Genomic DNA, 18,626 nt, shown 5'->3' with positions numbered 1-18,626 from the left:
TTAATAAAAGCAGTATAATTTCTCATTGTTCCAAGCTAGCTAGCTAGAGTTTTCGAGGTGAAATAACAAAAATATTTGTACTTGGTGACATTCTGAAAAGCTGTACATTAATCAAAGCTAATGGACAGGATCAGATAAATTAGCTGCAATTTCATCTATTGTATCAGAAGGCTAACGCTGACAGTGGGTGGTCCATTTCGGATTTTATTGTTCTACTATTCCCACTTCAGAAATATGCTGAATATGCTGCCTTCCTTTGTTTCGACAATGGTTTCGACACACAGCTCCACTGTCCAGCAGACTGGCTTCAACCATCTCGCAAGTGTTGATAGGCTATTACTCGTGAGGTGTTACCAATCAAATAGCGCTGTGGGCGGGACATTGAGCAAGTCTGCAGAGAGGCTGTGCAGCAGCTATATCAGAGCCAGCCAAAGTAGAGCATTTTTAAATAAAATTGACTTTAATCAAACCACGGATCCGTGATGAGTTTTGTGATCCGTCTCGCCACTAGTGTAGTAGCACTGATCACTTTGAGGGGGGGATAAATTTATATAAAATAATTAAGCAGAGGCAAGGGCATACATTGACCAGAAAGGGGGAAATCCCACGCATCCCCCCCGGCAAATCGCACCCTGCCCATAAGGAATCAGTATATCAAGAAACTCTGCATTCATATTCTTATTGTTACATGTATTAGCCCAGTACATAAAAAAATAACAAAGTTCAGAGAACATTTAGCAAATCAGTAAAATGCTAAATCCCTCAAATGGTAAGGCAATTGACGTTTCCTGGGAAGCACATTCCGAGTGGACTCTGGAGTATCAGTTGATTCAGAAACCGCTGTTGACAGTCCAGCTTCAGGTGTGCCCAGTGTTGGAATCAACAGTCCAGAGTCTGAGCCCTGTGGGGCAGGTTGTAGGGTTCTGGGTGGTTGTAATTGGGGTGAGGTTGCAACTAAGACAACGGTAGTGGTTCCCATGGTACCTGAGGTGTGCGGAGTCCCAAGGTATTTCTCAATGTCAAGGAAGGATCCTAGGAAGCCAGTATTTCGAGGATGCTACATCATCGACATCCGTCAAAGGACTGTTCCAATGTCGAGGATCCTCGGAATTTCAACCAAGGACTGAGTCCTTCATTCGAAAAATATCCCATACACAGGAAAGGATGCACCTGTGTAGCCTTCGCGCTCTTCGCACTCTCAAATCACCCACAATCCTATGCGCGCAGCTTCTTGTTCAAAAAAATTATGTCTGACGTTAGCGGAGTCGGAGCATTAACGGGCAATATGCTTTCAAATGTAAGTATTATTTACGTTACCAAACATTTGTTATAACTGTAAAATATGTCACATAAATAACGTTTAAATGCCAGGACAAATTATTACCGTATTGATATTATAAATTATACAAATTATGTTATTGATGGCTAACTGAACCGTCATATAACAATTATTAGCTTTTATTATTACCAATATTAGCAATTATTGGTTGCCGTGACCGGCATTTCTTTTATAAATAACTAGTTAAGTTGTCCAAAGTAATTTAACGTTAATATTCATTCACCGCATTATTCACAGCTTTCTCGTCTTTTCGGGACCAAGGAACAAACGGAGGCGTTCATACGTCTCCGTATAAAAAACGAGCAGCTGTTCACCGGGGGGAGAGACACGGCGGTGAACGGATATCGGTGAGAAGCAAATTAATTAATGTTCAGAAGTGATAGCTGTATAATCTTTTTATTTCTTCCCCCGTCATTCACATAGGCTTATTTTGGAGAAGATGGGGCTCGAAGGGAGGGTTTCCCACGCCCAGGCTAAAAAAAAGTGGGACAATTTAAAAACGAAAGTGACAGTAAAGACCTTTATAATGTTACAAAAGATTATTTTTCAAACAAATGCTGTTCTTTAGAACTTCCTATTCATCAAAGAATCCTGAAAAATACTGTACAACTGACAGACTGTTTTCAACATTGATAATAATAAATGTTTCTTGAGCATCAAATCCTCACATAATACTGATTTGTGAAGGATCATGTGACACTGAAGACTGGTGATGCTGAAAATTTAGCTTCGATCACAGGCATAAATTACACATTACTGTATATTCACATAGAAAACAGCTGATTTACATTGTAATAATATTTAATACTATAACTGATTTTTGTAGTATTTTTTAATCAAATAAGCACAGCCATGGTTAGCTGAAGAGAATTCTTTTTAAAGCATTTAAAAATCGTAATGACCCCAAACTTTTGAACAGTGGTGTACATCATCACAACTTTTTGATCTTCACTGTTTACGAGTGTAAGTGTCCTGCCACAGGTCAAGGGACAGAGGATGGCAAGGGGACCGCAGCAAATTGGCCCTGGTTTGCACTCATGGACGAGGCATTAGGGCAGTCTGCTGCAGTCTCGCCCCCCTTGCCTTATTGCCTCGATCCAAGAGGAAAAACCAGGGCCAAGCACTGCTCAAGAGGTAGATGAAGGGAGAGGAGAGGATGAGGATGAGGAGGACAGTGAGAGACAAGAGCAAAGAGAGCAGGACACAGAGGAGAGAAGAGGAGAAGGGAGCAAGAGGATCCAATCCTACAACTACTAAAGGAGGATATCAAGTACCAGAGGGAGGCAGATGAGAGAAGGGAAGCAGAAGCTAGAGAGAGGGCAAACCGCTTTTTTTTGCTGTTGGAGAGGTTGGCAGAAAAATAAATGCTATTAAATTGAACTGGTTTTGTCTTTGCCTCTTAATTATTTAATATAAACTGTATATCCATTTTTTAAAAACCTTTGTTCTTTAGACCGCAATAGAAAAACAAAATGTATTGAACAATGTCTTCACCCTTATTTACAACGTTTTGTGATTTAGTATTCCAAGCTCTACAGAAAGCATTAAAGGGGGGGTGAAATGCTATTTCATGAATACTGAGTTTTTTACACTGTTAAAGAGTTGGATTCCCATACTAAACATGGACAATGTTTCAAAAATTAAGTTGTACGTTTGAAGGAGTATTTCTGTTCCAAAAATACTCCTTCCGGTTTGTCACAAGTTTCGGAAAGTTTTTTTCGAGTATGGCTCTGTGTGACGTTAGATGGAGCGGAATTTCCTTATATGGGTCCTGAGGCACTTCTGCCGGAAGAGCGCGCGCTCCCGTATAGCAGAGCACTGAGAGCACAACAGACTTCACTGATCAGAGCGAGAGCGTCACGAAAAGTCACAAAAGAAGTGTGTTTTTGGTTGCCAGGGCAAGACAACCCTGCACAGATTACCAAAAATAAAACAGCATTAAGGGACCAGTGGATGGAGTTTATTTTTACAGAGCATCAACGGAGTTGTGCAAGTGTTTTTGTTTGTTCCCCTGCATTTCGAAGATGCTTGTTTTTCAAAGAAGGCCCAACATGCGATGTTGTCATCAAACTGCACTTTCCACATGTACAGCTTAAAAAAAAAAAAAAAAAAAAAAAAAAAAAGACGACAAAGTGGAACTTAGTCATTTTCCAAAACCGCTAAGCAAATATATACAGTTTCCGTACATACCACATAGAGACGTCGTTGCTGATGCAGCTCTTGTTAAATTTCAGCCTCTGGATCTGATTCTGGATCATAAATAAACGGCTGAATCTGACTGTTAGCTATGGTTTGTTTTGGATGGTTTTGTCCTCACGGTAATGTCACAGCTTCCAAATGCTCTCAACGCAAAAGCCTACTCGCGCTCGTGATTCTTTAGCTCCGCCCACACGTCACGCCTCCAGCCGGTCGCGTTTTTCCGGGAAAAATTGGTACAGACTATCTTTCTCTTAGAATATAATAAAACTAAAGACTTTTTGGAGTTATTAAGGATGCAGTACTACTCTATAGGTACTCAAGATTAACAGGATATTGAGTGAAAACGAGCATTTCACCCCCCCCCCTTTATTTCATCTTTGTTACATAAAAAAATTTATTTAAACATTTCTATATTGAGAACTATATACATGAAGCAGCAAATTAATTTAAACAACATTTTTATATCTACAACTATATACAACAACCTAAACATTTACACCATATATACAACAAGACAAGAACTCAAGTGAGCATCAGCCACACTGCCTTACAGCACCCCCGCTGCTGCTGTTGTTACTTCAAGGCTGCAGACAGAAGAAGAAAGTCTAGGTTAGTCCAATGGTAATCCAATCTGACATGTACATTTAACATTTACAGACAGAAAGATGATAATTGTAAGATGATAATTGATCCTACAACAGTTGCAGTATATTTAATATATCATTTTAGGAAAATAAAATATACTTAATGTAATTTTATGGTCAGTTAAGACCATAATACAGTACATCACTGGTACATTAAGTATATTTCATTTACCTTCTTGACAGTATGGGTGTTTACCAATGGTGGTGTTGTATGTACTTGAATGTAAGTGCAGAAGGTCATAGTCCACACTTAAATATTCACCTGGCAAAAATAGTCATGGTCAAGAGGTGCCTGGTGGAGTGCAGACACCTCTTTGGTCAGCGCAGCCCGCCAAGCAGCTCCACTTCGGCTCTCCCCACCATCAAGCTCCCCAGGTGGCTGGTTGTCCTCCTCCTCCACAACCTCTTCCAGCACATCTCCGACACCAACACAAATGTTGTGCAGGATTACACATGCTGTCACCACCTGTGCACAAGGCAGACCAAAAGGATACAAGACATCTGTTGAGATGTGAAAAAACATGAAGCACAGAAGATAGTGTTACTTTAGAAGTTGTTAAGCATTAACTGTTATTTTGAGTAAGATACTATGATTTGATAAAAAAAAAATCCACTACAGAAGTATTGCAATGATTTATTACCTTAGGGACAAACAGTGAATGTACTTCAAGTGCTTCTAAAAAGATGCACCTGAAGCGGGTTTTCATCATTCCAAATGCACGCTCAATGATTGTGCGACCTTTGGAATGATGGTAGTTCAACCTTTGCTCTGCCATGCCTCTCACTGGCCTCTTATATGGTGTGATAAGTGCCAGGGGTTCCTGTAGACATGGGTAGCCACCGTCAGCTAGGAGAAAATACCCAGGCGGAGGGTAAGTCCCCCAGTGTAGATGGGGCTGTTCTTAAGGATGCGTGCATCATGCACACTTCCTGGGTAACCCACAAAGATGTCAATGAAGCGACCCTGATGGTCACAGACTTCCTGGAGCACCACTGAAGGGAAGAGCTTTCGGTTATTATAATCATGACCATCAGGGCCACCGGTGTGCGTGGGAAGTGCACAAATTGGGGGAGCACAGCCACCACCTCATCCACCATCTTGTGTACAACCCTGTGCACTGTGGGAAGAGGCATGCTGAAGACCCTGGAGACAACTCTGTAGGCTGAACTGGTTGCCAGCCAGAACAGGAACACGAGTGTCTCCAGGGCCGGGCCCCATCCATGCTGCCTGTCAGTTTTCAGGGCCACCATCAGCTGCTGTATGGCCTCTCTGCCCAGCCTGAAGTCTGGCCGAGTGTCCTCCCCTCCATAGTACCGTTGCAGTACTGGCACTGTGGCATTGATGGCACAGTAGTGTCGAGCCTGTACAACATGTAAAAGAGAGGAAGGTTTAAGTATATTTTCAGTTTTGCCATTAATTTAATGTTTGTTTAACTATTAAACATATCAGCTCAACTGATTTGCATTAGGTGGATTTAAAGCTGTTCCCATTTACTGGTGATTCACCGTAATTTTTACTTAATATAGCTTTTTGATCACATATTTTACCATTGCATGTGTTTTAATAGCTAGAATGTTACTTAAGCTTAACACTCTATTATGTTGTGGGTCAATTTGACAATTTGTCAATTTATTCTTTCAACATAAAAGTGTCAATGGAAAAGATGCCAGCTCTGCTCATCTCGACAAGCCAGTAAAACCAGTACAACTTGTGTTGAATGCAATAAATACATATGCGAAAGCACACACATACATTATGTTCAAAATGTGGAGAGAAAGACTGAAGGGATCATTTTGCTCAATAAAGTAAAAAAAAGTTGGGGAAATGTAAAAAAACATTGTTTATGAGATAGGACAAGCCTTTAAAGGGGAGGTGAAATGCTCGTTTTCACTCAATATCCTGTTAATCTTGAGTACCTATAGAGTAGTACTGCATCCTTCATAACTCCAAAAAGTCTTTAGTTTTATTATATTTATAAGAGAAAGATAGTCTGTACCGATTTTTCCCGGAAAAACACGAGCGGCTGGAGGCGTGACGTGTGGGCGGAGCTAAAGAATCATGAGCACCAGTAGGCTTTTGAGTTGAGAGCATGTGGAAGCTGTGACACAGATCCAGAGGCTGAAATTGTGCCAACACACAATTGTGACCCTTTTTCGTTGGCACTGCATTATCCTTAAGAAATAAACGACGTGCAATCCGAAATGCAGGGAACAAACACAAACACTTGCACAACTCCATTGATGCTCTGTAAAAATAAACTCCATCCACTGGTCCCTTAATGCTGTTTCTCTTTTGGTAATCTGCTGGGTTGTCTCGTGTTTTTCCGGGAAAAATCGGTACAGACTATCTTTCTCTTATAAATATAATAAAACTAAAGACTTTTTGGAGCTATGAAGGATGCAGTACTACTCTATAGGTACTCAAGATTAACATGATATTGAGTGAAAACGAGCATTTCACCCCGCCTTTAACAGTGTAAAAAAACTCAGTATGCATGAAATAGCATTTCACCCCCCCCTTAACAAATAGTTCTTATATATATTTTTTAAATCTAAATTATAATTGGCTTGGTTGAATTCCAGTCTGTTATTTCTAGATAACAGACCACTGCGAAGTATAACACACCGTTGCCATGAAAAAAAGAGCGCTGCCATGGACACAGTTCTGTTCCCAAAGGCAATATAATCGCAATATAATCGCTTTTAAACCAATAAACTCAATTTTAATCATATTTATTCAAGTATGTTTAAACAGTGCGGGTCAATTTACAACTTGACCCATAACATAATGGATGTAATTATTTTTAAATGAATGATAAGAGCGTTAATGTTACTTACCATCCCACATCTTTGACGGCATTAAAAATCTCCTCCTTCTATCCTGACGCTGATGCTGCCTCACCAATTCAATTTCCATTTTGGAAAAAATGCTATACAGCAACCAAAGAACAAACATTTCCATCTTTTCAGTGCCGAAAGCGGACCTTTTCACTGACGTAATGACGCAATGACATGCACTTGGTAGTCTGTTCCATTTACGTGTTCTCCGAATCCTACACAGGAGACTCACCTAGCCTCCGAAGGAAGTGACTTGGAAGGACAAGTCCTGCTAAGGAAGGATCCTTGACATTGAGAAACGCCTCCAATGGAGCAGTGTAATATGGGGTGAGAGGAGTCCAGACAATGTGTTCAGAGCGGTCGGCTGAACAGGGGAGGAAGGGGAGGTGAGGGCATATGGGTGTCCTTTAAGTAAGTGATCTACAGTTTCAGGCGATTATAATGAATGATTTTTGCTTTTGCATGAGGTCTAGATACATCCCAAACTTAAAAATTAACTGGGGTGGAACTACCACACTGTAAAAAATCCAACTTACATTTTGTATTGCAAACTCAGTTTTTAAAGTTAATTCAACAATTTAACATTAAAAAAGTTGAGATAACACAGAAATGTAAGTTGAATAGAAATTAAGATCAATTTGTTACACCAAATTAATATTTCAAGTTAGAACAACTAACAACTTTAAGTTGGTTATTAGTTTTGCCAACAAAGGCTGATGAGCATGCGCAGTTCGAATGCTTTATTATAAACAACGCCATTTTATTTTCTCCTGTTTCATTTTCGAGTCCCCTTAAGCGGCTTCTGTTTATTCCCTCATTGTGATCGCTCTGGTAAGTGTAGTTCTATGTGTATCAATTCAAGATATGATTTAAATAAAGTTTATTCATAATATGCACTTTTGTACAACATAGGTGGCAGCAAGTTAGTCAGTTAAATTTTCCCGCCTGATCTTATTGTTGCCTCAGGTCAGACGTTGCCTATTTTTTCTGCCTGACAGTGTAAGTTAATCTCTCCGGTAGGTGCTGTTCTCTATATTATATTTACCATAAGAGTTGAAATATGTTTGTTCAAAATATGTGCTTTTGTACGCCGTTTTAGAGTTGCCTCAGGCTGCGCCCTGTTAACGTTGGTCCGTCATTGTTATCACTCCGGTAAGTGGTGGTTCTTTATGTATCAATTTAAGCCATGATTTAAATGAAATTTGTTCACAATATGCACATCTTTACAACGGTGTAGGTGGCGGCAAGCTAGTCATTTCAGTTTTCCTGCTTCGTCTTCGAGTTGCCTGAGAAGGGTCAGACGAGAGCGACTTTTTTTTTTCTCGACAGTGCAATCGCTCTGGCAGGTGAGAATAATTAACAATAAGGTCTGAATGGTATTTGTTCACAATATGTGCTTCTGTACAGCTGCTTAGGTGGCTCCAAACTGGTCAGTTCAGTTTTCCTGCTTCATCTTCGAGTTGCATGAGAAGGGTCAGACGAGCGCGAGGTTTTTTTTTTCTCGACAGTGCAATCGCTCTGGCAGGTAATTTTCTATGCAAGTAATGAGAATAATTAACAATAAGGCCTGAATGGTATTTTTTCACAATATGTGCCTCTGTGAAGCTGCTTAGGTGGCTCCAAACTCGTCAGTTCAACCTCTCCTGCTTCGTCTTCGAGAAGTCTTTAAATCATTCGGTGGCTTTTTTTCCCGACAGTATCATGATGACTTAGGTAAGTACTGTTTTATATATATTAAGTAAAGGGATTTAATTATTGTTAAGGATATAGAGTTTTATTTATTTGTATATAATATGTTCATTTTGTACAGTTGTGTGGGTGCCTTTGAGTTTTGAATAAGGTTATTTAAGTTATAAGTGTATTAATAAAAAAAAGTTAAAACAACTGTAACCGTATAAGATAAGCTTAGGTGTTTTCGTCTCAAAGATCTATTTTCTTCTTTTAACTTCTTTTAAATTTATGTGCTTATGTTTGCTAGGCGTGCTATAAATCTGTATGTTGTAAAAATGACTTAAGAGCAATTTTAAAGCTTAAATTCATCGTTTATATATATATATATATATATATATATATATATATATATATATATATATATATATATATATATATATATATATATATATATATTCGTTTAAAGCTCCAGTATGCGATTTTTGTAATTGACCACAAGAGGGCGCATTTCCAACAATAACAAAGGCGAAGCTTGATGACGCTATGAAGCAGGTGATGATGTCTTTTTTAATGCGTTTTCACCATAGCAATGTATCTAAACTGGATAAACGAATCATGATCACGGATGAGGTAATTTATTCGTTTTTGTATTACCTGTATATCTGATTGTATTATTTTATGTCATCATAATTAATGAACTGCAAGGAACGTGAAATGTTATACTATATTATCACGTTACAATTTACAGCTATTTGTTAAATGATTTGTTGGGTTAATGTTGTGCAGTGTTACGTGTTTATGGTTAATGCCGTGTTGTTTAACGTACTCAAACCAATCGTTCTAAAAGTAAATTTGAACGAACATTTGCAAGTAATGACTAAATATATTTTTAACAACACATATCCGATTGTATTTAATTGTACTGCCATAATCTCAGTCACCACACGTGATAAAAATCCTTACCTTAGTACAAAGAGCAATATAACTTTGTTTATAAGTGCTATTATTGACAGTTGCATGTGTTGCAGGGAAACACAGATACATCCTCACTGGAATTATCAAATCCAGATGAGACCTGGACCATCTTTACTGTAACTATTACGTTACTTGTACAATAACAAAATAAATAATTGATTTGCTTACCTGTCTATCAATACACTCGCGAGAGCAGAGTCTCTGTCAAATCCAAGATTTTCGCGCAGCTCTCTCCATCTCGTAAACGCCTGGCCGATATTTTTTTTTTGTCACACAGTGTCTGCGTGTATCCGAATATGGACGCTTAAGTTTTACTGGCACTTCAATACTCGCCAAAGAGTAATCGTGATCCATAACAACTACAACCAAACCATATGCGCGGCTATAACACCAATTAATAACCAACAATTCCGCATTTGACCATTTGATATTCCGGTGTGGTGGAACATCACATGGTCTACACCAGAAACAAAGTATAGAACGGACATTGCGTCACTGAGAGGTGACATTTATTTTCCGGGACGGCCAGTTATTTAAAATCGGAATTTCTCTGAAATAAAAAATCTTTGGAGACTTTTGAGATATTGTAAGTACACAACTGGAGGAAATATATCACACTGTGCAAGTTATTTTTGGAAATTTTATTTAACCAACTTGCTTGCTTTTAGATAGTACTTTAAAGGCATAGTTCACCCAAAAATCATAATTATGTCATTAATAACTCACTCTCATGTCGTTCAAAACCCGTGAGACCTCCATTTAAGATATTTTAGATTTAGTCCGAGAGCTCTCAGTCCCTCCATTGAAGCTGTGTGAACGGTCTACTGTCCATGTCCAGAAAGGTAAGAAAAACATCATAAAAGTAGTCCATGTGACATCAGAGGGTCAGTTAGAATTTTTTGAAGCAAGGAAAATACATTTTGGTCCAAAAATAGCAAAAACTATGACTTTATTCAGCATTGTCTTCTCTTCCGTGTCTGTTGTGAGAGAGTTCAAAACAAAGCAGTTTGTGATATCCAGTTCGCGAATGAATCATTCGATGTAACTGGATCTTTTTGAACCAGTTCACCAAATCGAACTGAATCGTTTAATACGGTTCGCGTCTCCAATAACTTTTTTAATGTGACTGACACTCCCTCTGAGTCAGAATAAACCAATATCCCAGAGTAATTCATGTACTCAAACAGTACACTGACTGAACTGATGTGAAGAGAGAACTGAAGATGAACACCGAGCAGACCCAGATAACGAACAAAACATTGACTTGTCGGTTTTCGGGTCACTAGTAGTTATTTCGGACAGTTCGATTCAATAAACCGGGTTGAAGAAAACGATTCACGGGTTCTTTTGCGCTCGACGTAATGGCATCATTGGCGATGATTGCAAGCCTTCGGTTTACCCGCACTCATAACATTAGCACAGAATAAGTTCAGAATCAATCACCAAAAGAATCAGTTCGGTTCAGACGCTCTGTGTGTCGGTTTGCGTCACGCTAAATCACACATGCACAGCATCATCAGCTCCTCGGTTCTCGAATCGGACACGTCTGACAGAAACGGTTCTTGATTCGTGAACGAGTCATTATCTGGCTCGGCTCGGTGTTCATCTTCAGTTTTCTCTTCACAGCAGTTCAGTCAGTGTACTGTTTGAGTAAATGAATTACTCCGGGATATATGTTTGTTTTAACTCGGAGGGAGTGTCAGCCACATTAAAAAAGTTAACAGCTTAAGTCATTTGTGGATTAATGCGTATTTGAGATGCGAACCGATTAAAGCGATTCAGTTCGATTTGGTGAACTGGTTCAAAAAGATCCGGTTACATCTAATGATTCGTTCGCGAACCGGATATCATAAACTGCTTTGTTTTGAACTCTCTCACAACAGACACTGAAGAGAAGACAATGCTGAATAAAGTCGTAGTTTTTGCTATTTTTGGACCAAAATGTATTCTTGATGCTTTAAAAAATTCTAACTGACCCTCTGATGTCACATGGAATCTAAATCTAAAATATCTTAAACCATGTTCTGAAGATAAATAGAGGTGTTACTGGTTTGGAACAACATGAGGGTGAGTTATTTATAACATAATTATGATTTTTGGGTGAACTATCCCTTTAAGTTGCTATTTTATATTGTTCTCCAGCAATTAATATATCCTTGGTGGTAAAAAATAAAATAAAATCGTATGTTGTTGCCAAAATAATTAGTTCTAACGTTAGCGCTGTAATGTGTTTATTTTATTTTTATTTTTATTTTTTTCTGATTAGGTTGATGCAGGGCAAGATATTCAGATTTGAACACCCTGCCCAGGAGGTCCTTTTGAAACATGATCAATTGTGCCACTACCAGGGAAGATACTGCCAACTACCCTGCCTCTACACAGATTGCATCTGCTCCTTTAAAACCACTGGTTGAAGTCTCACCTTTTAAGATCACACAAGTGCTTATCTTCACATGAGAGTCACTTAACATTGAATGGTGAATTGTGTGACTTTAAGGAAATTTGTAAAACACCCTATTACTCTAAACATATAAGGAGTCATTTAAAAAAAATCATGAAACTTTAAGGTGCCCTTTTAGCCAGTGTGGTTTTTAAAACACATCTGATTTCATCATCCAGTGGTCACAGAAGTCCAAAAAATTTGCAGCTTTTCCACTGACTGGACCCGTTGTTATTTTTGCACATTATTTTGGACTTGAATTTTGTGATAGTTTTTATTTGATGCTTTCCCAATTTAATTAACTGTGTAGAAGTTTTTAATTTTGCAACTCAAATGTGATAAGCTCTTAACTTTAAAAAAAACTTTCTATTGTAATTAATTTTATTACGAATGAAATGACTTGATCTGGTTTGTTATTTAAAGTTGCTGTTCTACAAAAAAAAATCATATTGATGAAATAAAATTGTGATTCTGTCCATTTAAAGATTTTTTTTGAGGACCAATGTTGTACTGAGTAGCATTTAACAAATTAATTCACTCATATTGGATTGACAGTTTTGTGCTGAACTTTAAACTGCTTGAGTAAAACCTAAAGTTCTGAAGCTGTACTGTAAACCCCCCCCCCCCCCCCCCACCCAAAAAAGTTGAGAGCTCAAAAAAATTCGGAAGCTGGTTGCCTTAAACTGAAATTTTTTCAACTTTTTTTTTTTTTTTAAAGCAACTTTCCTACCATCAGGTTTTGTAAACTTATAGAATTTTTATAATTTAAGACTATATTTCTAATCAACTAAACACAAAGTGGAAAGTTTAACTAAAAGTTCACTTAACTTAATATATTATGTTGATTAAACATGCACAAAAGTTTGTACAACTAATTGACCTTTAAGTTGAGTAAACTCAAAAATCTGCTGAAGCTGGTAGCTTCAGTCATAAGTTGGGCCAACTTTAAATTTTAAGGCAAAAAACTTCAGCAGATTTTTGAGTTTGCTCAACTTAAAGGTCAGTTAGTTGTACAAACTTTTGTGCATGTTCAATCAACATAATATATTAAGTTAAGTGAACTTTTAGTTAAACTTTCAATTTTGTGTTTAGCTGACTTAGTCATAAGTTGGGCCAAATTAAAATTTTAAGTCAATTAAAAACAAAATTAAAAGTTTAACTAAAAGTTCACTTAAAGGTGCTGTAGGGAACTATTTCATATACATATTTATTAAACCTGACATTATGTCCTGACAGTAGAATATGAGACAGATAATCTGTGAAAAAAATCAAGCTCCTCTGGCTCCTCCCAGTGTCCTATTGCCATTTGCAGAAAGTCATCCGCTCCCGGTAAAAAACAACCAATCAGAGCTGCGGTCCGTAACTTTGTTTGTGTTCAAAATGTAGAAAAATGAACATAATAAGCGAGTACACCATGAATCCATTTTCCAAACCGTGTTTTTAGCTTGTCCTGAATCACTAGGGTGCACCTATAATAAGTGTTTATATTCGGACTATTTTAGATTGCCTCGGGGGTATACCGCGGCGGAGTAACACAGTACCTTTGTGATTCTTCATAGACATAAACAGAGAGAAGTAGTTCCGGCTACAACGTTCTTCCGCAAGACGCAAGCAGTTCTGTTTATTAACCTGCTGATCACACTGCTACACATGATTTTCTATACCCTATACTCTGTAAATTTCTACCCTTTGATTACAAAACCTACCAGGGTTACCACACACTCAGCCTCTCTCATAGATAATATTTTGTTTAACTCCTGTGACTATAAAGTGTCATCAGGGCTGTTATGGTGTGACGTGTCAGACCATTTACCAGTCTTTCAAATTATACATTCTGTCTTTGGAGCTTGTATTACTAATGATGTGCATGTAAAATATCGAAATTTCACCCCTAAAAATATTGGAATATTCAAATTAGCCATCAGCTCTATCATATGGGATGAGGTCATGTTGTTGCAGGATGCTATTAAAGCCTATGATTTATTTTTCACTCTCTTTAATTCTGCTCTGGAATCCAGTTTTCCTCTGATAGCTATGAAATCCAAATAGAGACAAACCCTGGTTTACTGGTGAATTGAGGAAAGTATCTAGAAAGAAAAATCGGTTGTATCGCAAGTCTGTCACCAAGCCTACTCCTCATAACCTAGAAACATACAAAAAATATAGGAACCAATTCACAAGCTTAATTAAGGCGACAAAAAAAAAGTTTAATACCGACCAGTTTAATCGAGTCTCTAATGACATTAAATCAACCTGGAACATTATAAATCAGGTACTGAGTCGTAATAGGAAGGCTGCATCTGCACCCACAGAGATGAGGGACAATGATAGGTGTCTATCAGACCCTATTGATATAGCTGATGGCTTCAATAATTTCTTTACCAAAATTGGTTCTGATTTAGCACACAATATCCAGAAAACGGATAATGATCCATGTAGCCAAATAAATGGGCGGTACTCTCCCCTCCTTAATCTTGATCACCCAACTACGCAGGAGGTCCGAGATATAATTTTTTCTTTAAAGAACTCAGCCCCTGGCCACGATGGCATTAAGAGTATCCTCCTTAAGGAGACCATTGATCATATTATTCAACCTCTTACTTACGTAATCTCTTTATCATTTCAATCTGGAATTATTCCCCAAGCTCTTAAAATTGCAAAAGTTATTCCGATTTTTAAATCAGGTGATACAAAGGTATTTAGCAATTATCGTCCAATATCTATTCTGCCCTGTATTTCTAAAATATTTGAGAAACTCGTCTATGAACGATTAAATAAACATTTAATTGTTAATAACATTATATACAAACATCAATATGGGTTTCGATAAAAATATTCAACAGAACATGCATTAATACAGCTTGTAAATTATATATCAAATGCCCTCGATAATAAAAATTTTTTGCGCTCAGTGTTTTTCTCGATTTAAGTAAGGCTTTTGACACTGTTTCACATGATATTTTGATTTCTAAGCTTAATAGATATGGCGTGGAGGGTACTGCCTTAGTTTGGTTTCGCAATTACTTTATTAACAGAGAACAATTTGTTTATCTCAATGGTTTCTTTTCTAAAACTTCTAAAATTTAATTTGGGGTTCCTCAGGGTTCTATTCTGGGTCCTTTATTGTTTCTAATTTATATTAATGATTTATTCCTTTGTTGTGATCATTTTCTACCGATACTATTTTCAGATGATACCAACCTCATTGCAGTACACAAGGTCACCTTGATCCAACATGTTAATGACGAGTTAAAAATATTATCAAATTGGTTTCGCACTGTCAAGCTAACGCTAAATGTCAAAAAATGTAATTTTATGATATTTCACAATATTAATAAATTCTACCCCAAAGAACATGCTTGTATAGAAATTGATGGAGCTCCAGTTACTCAAGTGGCTTCAACAAAATTTCTCGGTGTCCTGATTGACAAAGGTTTAACTTGGTCCAAACACGTTGATATAGTCTGTACTAGATCCTCTAAAATGTTAAATATTCTAAGAATTGTTTTACCTTCAATTCACTCATCTGCTCATCTAACGCTTTATTACAGTGTTTTATTTCCCTTTATGAATTATTGTAATATTGTCTGGGGTGCTACTTTTCCCACTTATCTCGCAAAAATTCAGAAGAAGTTCTTACGTATGATTTCCTACTTTTCTAAATATGCTCCTTCTGCACCTCTATTTCTCATATACAAGATTTTATCAATTGAGAAAGTCAATGTTTATTTATCATGCATATTTATTCATAAGTTTATTTATAAGAGAGAAGATATCCCACCAACATTACAACACTTCTTTACTTTTATTTCAGATACTCATATCCATCAAACCAGGCATAGAGAAATAAATATTTTCTTACCGTTTGCTAGAACTTCAGGTCATAAAACTGATCTCAGCTTTAGGGGTCCTCAACTATGGAGTAAATTAAGTTTGTCCCTAAGATCCATGTCCTCTTTGCTTGTCTTTAAAAAACAGTTGAAAGATCTTTTGATTTTACAATGACAGCTTTTGTTATAGTACTCTGCAGTATACTATAGTCTTGTTGACTCTCATATGCTGCTCTTTACTTTTGTTTCTCCTTTACTATTACCCTTTAACATCTGTAACTTTAAGTTATTTTCATTACGATAATCATGCTTCTGAAAATGTTTTTTCCCTCTTTTTTTATTTTTCAACTTATTTGTCTGCGTGCCTTTTTCTGTTTATTTATGCAAGTGGAGTGGAACTCTGTATAAACCCAATTGGGTTTTTTTTCCTCCTTGTACTGTATCCATGTGATATCCGTGCAGAACAAATAAAAAAATAAAAAAATAAATAAATAAATAACTGCTAGAGCGTCAAAAGTTCCATACTGCAGCTTTAACTTAATATATTATGTTGATTGGACATGCACAAAAGTTTGTACATCTAATTGACCTTTTAAGTTGAGCAAACTCAGAAATCTGATTGAGATTTCCCTTACTGAAAATCTGAAGTTTGTTGCCTTCAAATTTTAAGTTGGCCCAACTTTTAATTTTTTACAGTGCAGAGGGGCATAGTGGTTCAAAACCTCATAAACGTGGATACATATTGTTGTGGCAGTGGGCAGGATCATCCACTAAAACCAAGTCACCAGTTATATGGAGTGTATTTCAAATGACGATCATAGTTCAGGAATTGTTGGTCTTGAGCCTTGCCTCTGAAAGCAGTTGCAGAACGACAAGCACATTCCAGTCTCTTGAGGAATTTTTTTTAGCATATGCTGCTGGTGTGCCCACTGTTGCAGAACTGGAAACATTATTGTCCTGGAGTAGTGTAACCAAGGAAACTCAGGCTTCACGGTCATGAGCCAGAAAGAAGGGTGTTGTCCCTGTGCTAGTGTGCTTGGTGGTGTGATAAACCAATGCTATCTGCGGGAGGTGATCATAGCACTCTGTATCCAAGTAAAAAAGTTGTTTGGAAGGTTCAGAGAGCGATTAAAGTGCTCAACAGCTCTGTCACCCTGAGCATGATAAGGGAACATACAGAGCGTCTTGATTTACAACAAGCTACAAAGGTGCTTTATGAAGTCAGATTCAAACTGTCTGCCCTGTAAAAAAAAAAAAAATGTTCATTGGCAATGTTTGGGTGTGTGCTGAGACCGGTTTTGCTTTGCTTGCTTGCTACTGAAATGTTGAACACGTCACCCCGATAACAACTATCAGATTCCACAGGATTAGTGTCTGGCCACCTAGACATGGTGTCTGTATTAAAGTGTTTAGCACTGGCTTGTGGGTTCTTGCCTTTGTTGCAAGGAAGACACTGACAGGGAGCTCAGCAGATCATAACACTTGATTTATTAAACATGAAGAGGTGAACATTGTGAATTAGCCACATCTAATCACACAGAGCGCATCATATCTTTCTCTCTCTCTACGTCTCACAAATGTATGCAGACCATTCTCTCCGGTCTCTGTTCTCGCAATATTACCTTTGGATCTTATGAAATTTACAGAACATTAATTTTACCCTTAATTTTCAATCCCCTACACAGGTAATTTTTTGGTCAGCTGTCCAAAAAAGCTGCTATACTTTTTTTTTTTTTTTATGATACAAAATCATTCATTAAGAAAGTACGTAACCAATCAGTATGCTTGAAGTGGGCCGGTACACAGTAAGTCTTCATGCTAGCACTCTTTCATGCATACCAGGACTGAAATGTTCTGAAATGTTAGCAGTAACTATTTTATATACTGTATTTATAACTGTATTTTACAGACAAAAAAAATGTATTATGAAATTACAAATAAACATTACATGGTCAAATTGCATTTAATATACATTTAAGCTATTAACAGTTTCATTAATTGCAATCAACATATAATCTAAAAACATTATATTCAGTTCACATTTAATATTCTTTTAAAGTATATTTCAGTACTCTTTTTAAAATTATGTAAAAGTTACCTTTTTTCAGGAGGGTGATGTTAGTTTATATTTTAGTTAAGTGCTCAAGAATTTGACCAGTTTGATAGCAAGCTTGACAGTCTGATTTGCTCTTTTTATTTCAGTTAGTGTGTGGAGTAAAATTTGTATTCACGCTTTAAATGACTTAAACTTTAAATTTAAGCTAAGTCATGTCTTTTGTCTTTTTGTCTTTTGTAAAATCATACATTTTTAGTTGTAAGTTTTAATTGTTTTAAGTTTTAAATGTGTTTGATTACAGTTGCAAAAATAAAAATAGTCTGTAACACTTTAGTGTAGGGTCCAATTCACACTAATGACTAGTTGCTTATTAGCATATCTATTATTAACATATTGGCTGTTTATTAGTGCTTATAAAGTACATATAATGCATAACATCCATAATCCTACCCAATACCCTAAACTTAACAACTACCTTATAAACTATTAATAAGCAGCAAATAAGGAGTTCATTGAGGCTAAAGTCATAGTTTATTGTTAGTTAATAGTGAGAATTGGACCCTAAAATAAAGTGTTACCAAATAGTCTTTGGAAAATTAGAAAATTAAAGTATTCTTTCCCTGGTTTCTCAGAA

At 37.0% G+C, this 18,626-nt stretch overlaps 1 long non-coding RNA gene across 2 annotated transcripts; it reads left to right on the top strand.

The window, feature by feature from the left end:
• Positions 1-7,546: 7,546 nt before the first annotated feature.
• LOC113063773 (uncharacterized) lies at positions 7,547-8,833 on the top strand. 2 transcript variants are annotated; one of them, XR_003278740.1, is made up of 5 exons: positions 7,547-7,851; positions 7,933-8,036; positions 8,120-8,172; positions 8,258-8,545; positions 8,626-8,833. It is a non-coding gene; the product is annotated as an uncharacterized LOC113063773 (long non-coding RNA). The 2 variants fall into 2 exon arrangements; XR_003278739.1 differs by having other exon boundaries at positions 7,933-8,172.
• Positions 8,834-18,626: the final 9,793 nt, after the last annotated feature.

Source organism: Carassius auratus, chromosome 46 (assembly GCF_003368295.1).
Source record: "Carassius auratus strain Wakin chromosome 46, ASM336829v1, whole genome shotgun sequence".
In the NCBI taxonomy this organism is placed as follows: Eukaryota; Metazoa; Chordata; class Actinopteri; order Cypriniformes; family Cyprinidae; genus Carassius; species Carassius auratus.
Note: the sequence above shows the minus strand (reverse complement) of the source record. Positions and strands in the feature narration are given on the sequence as shown.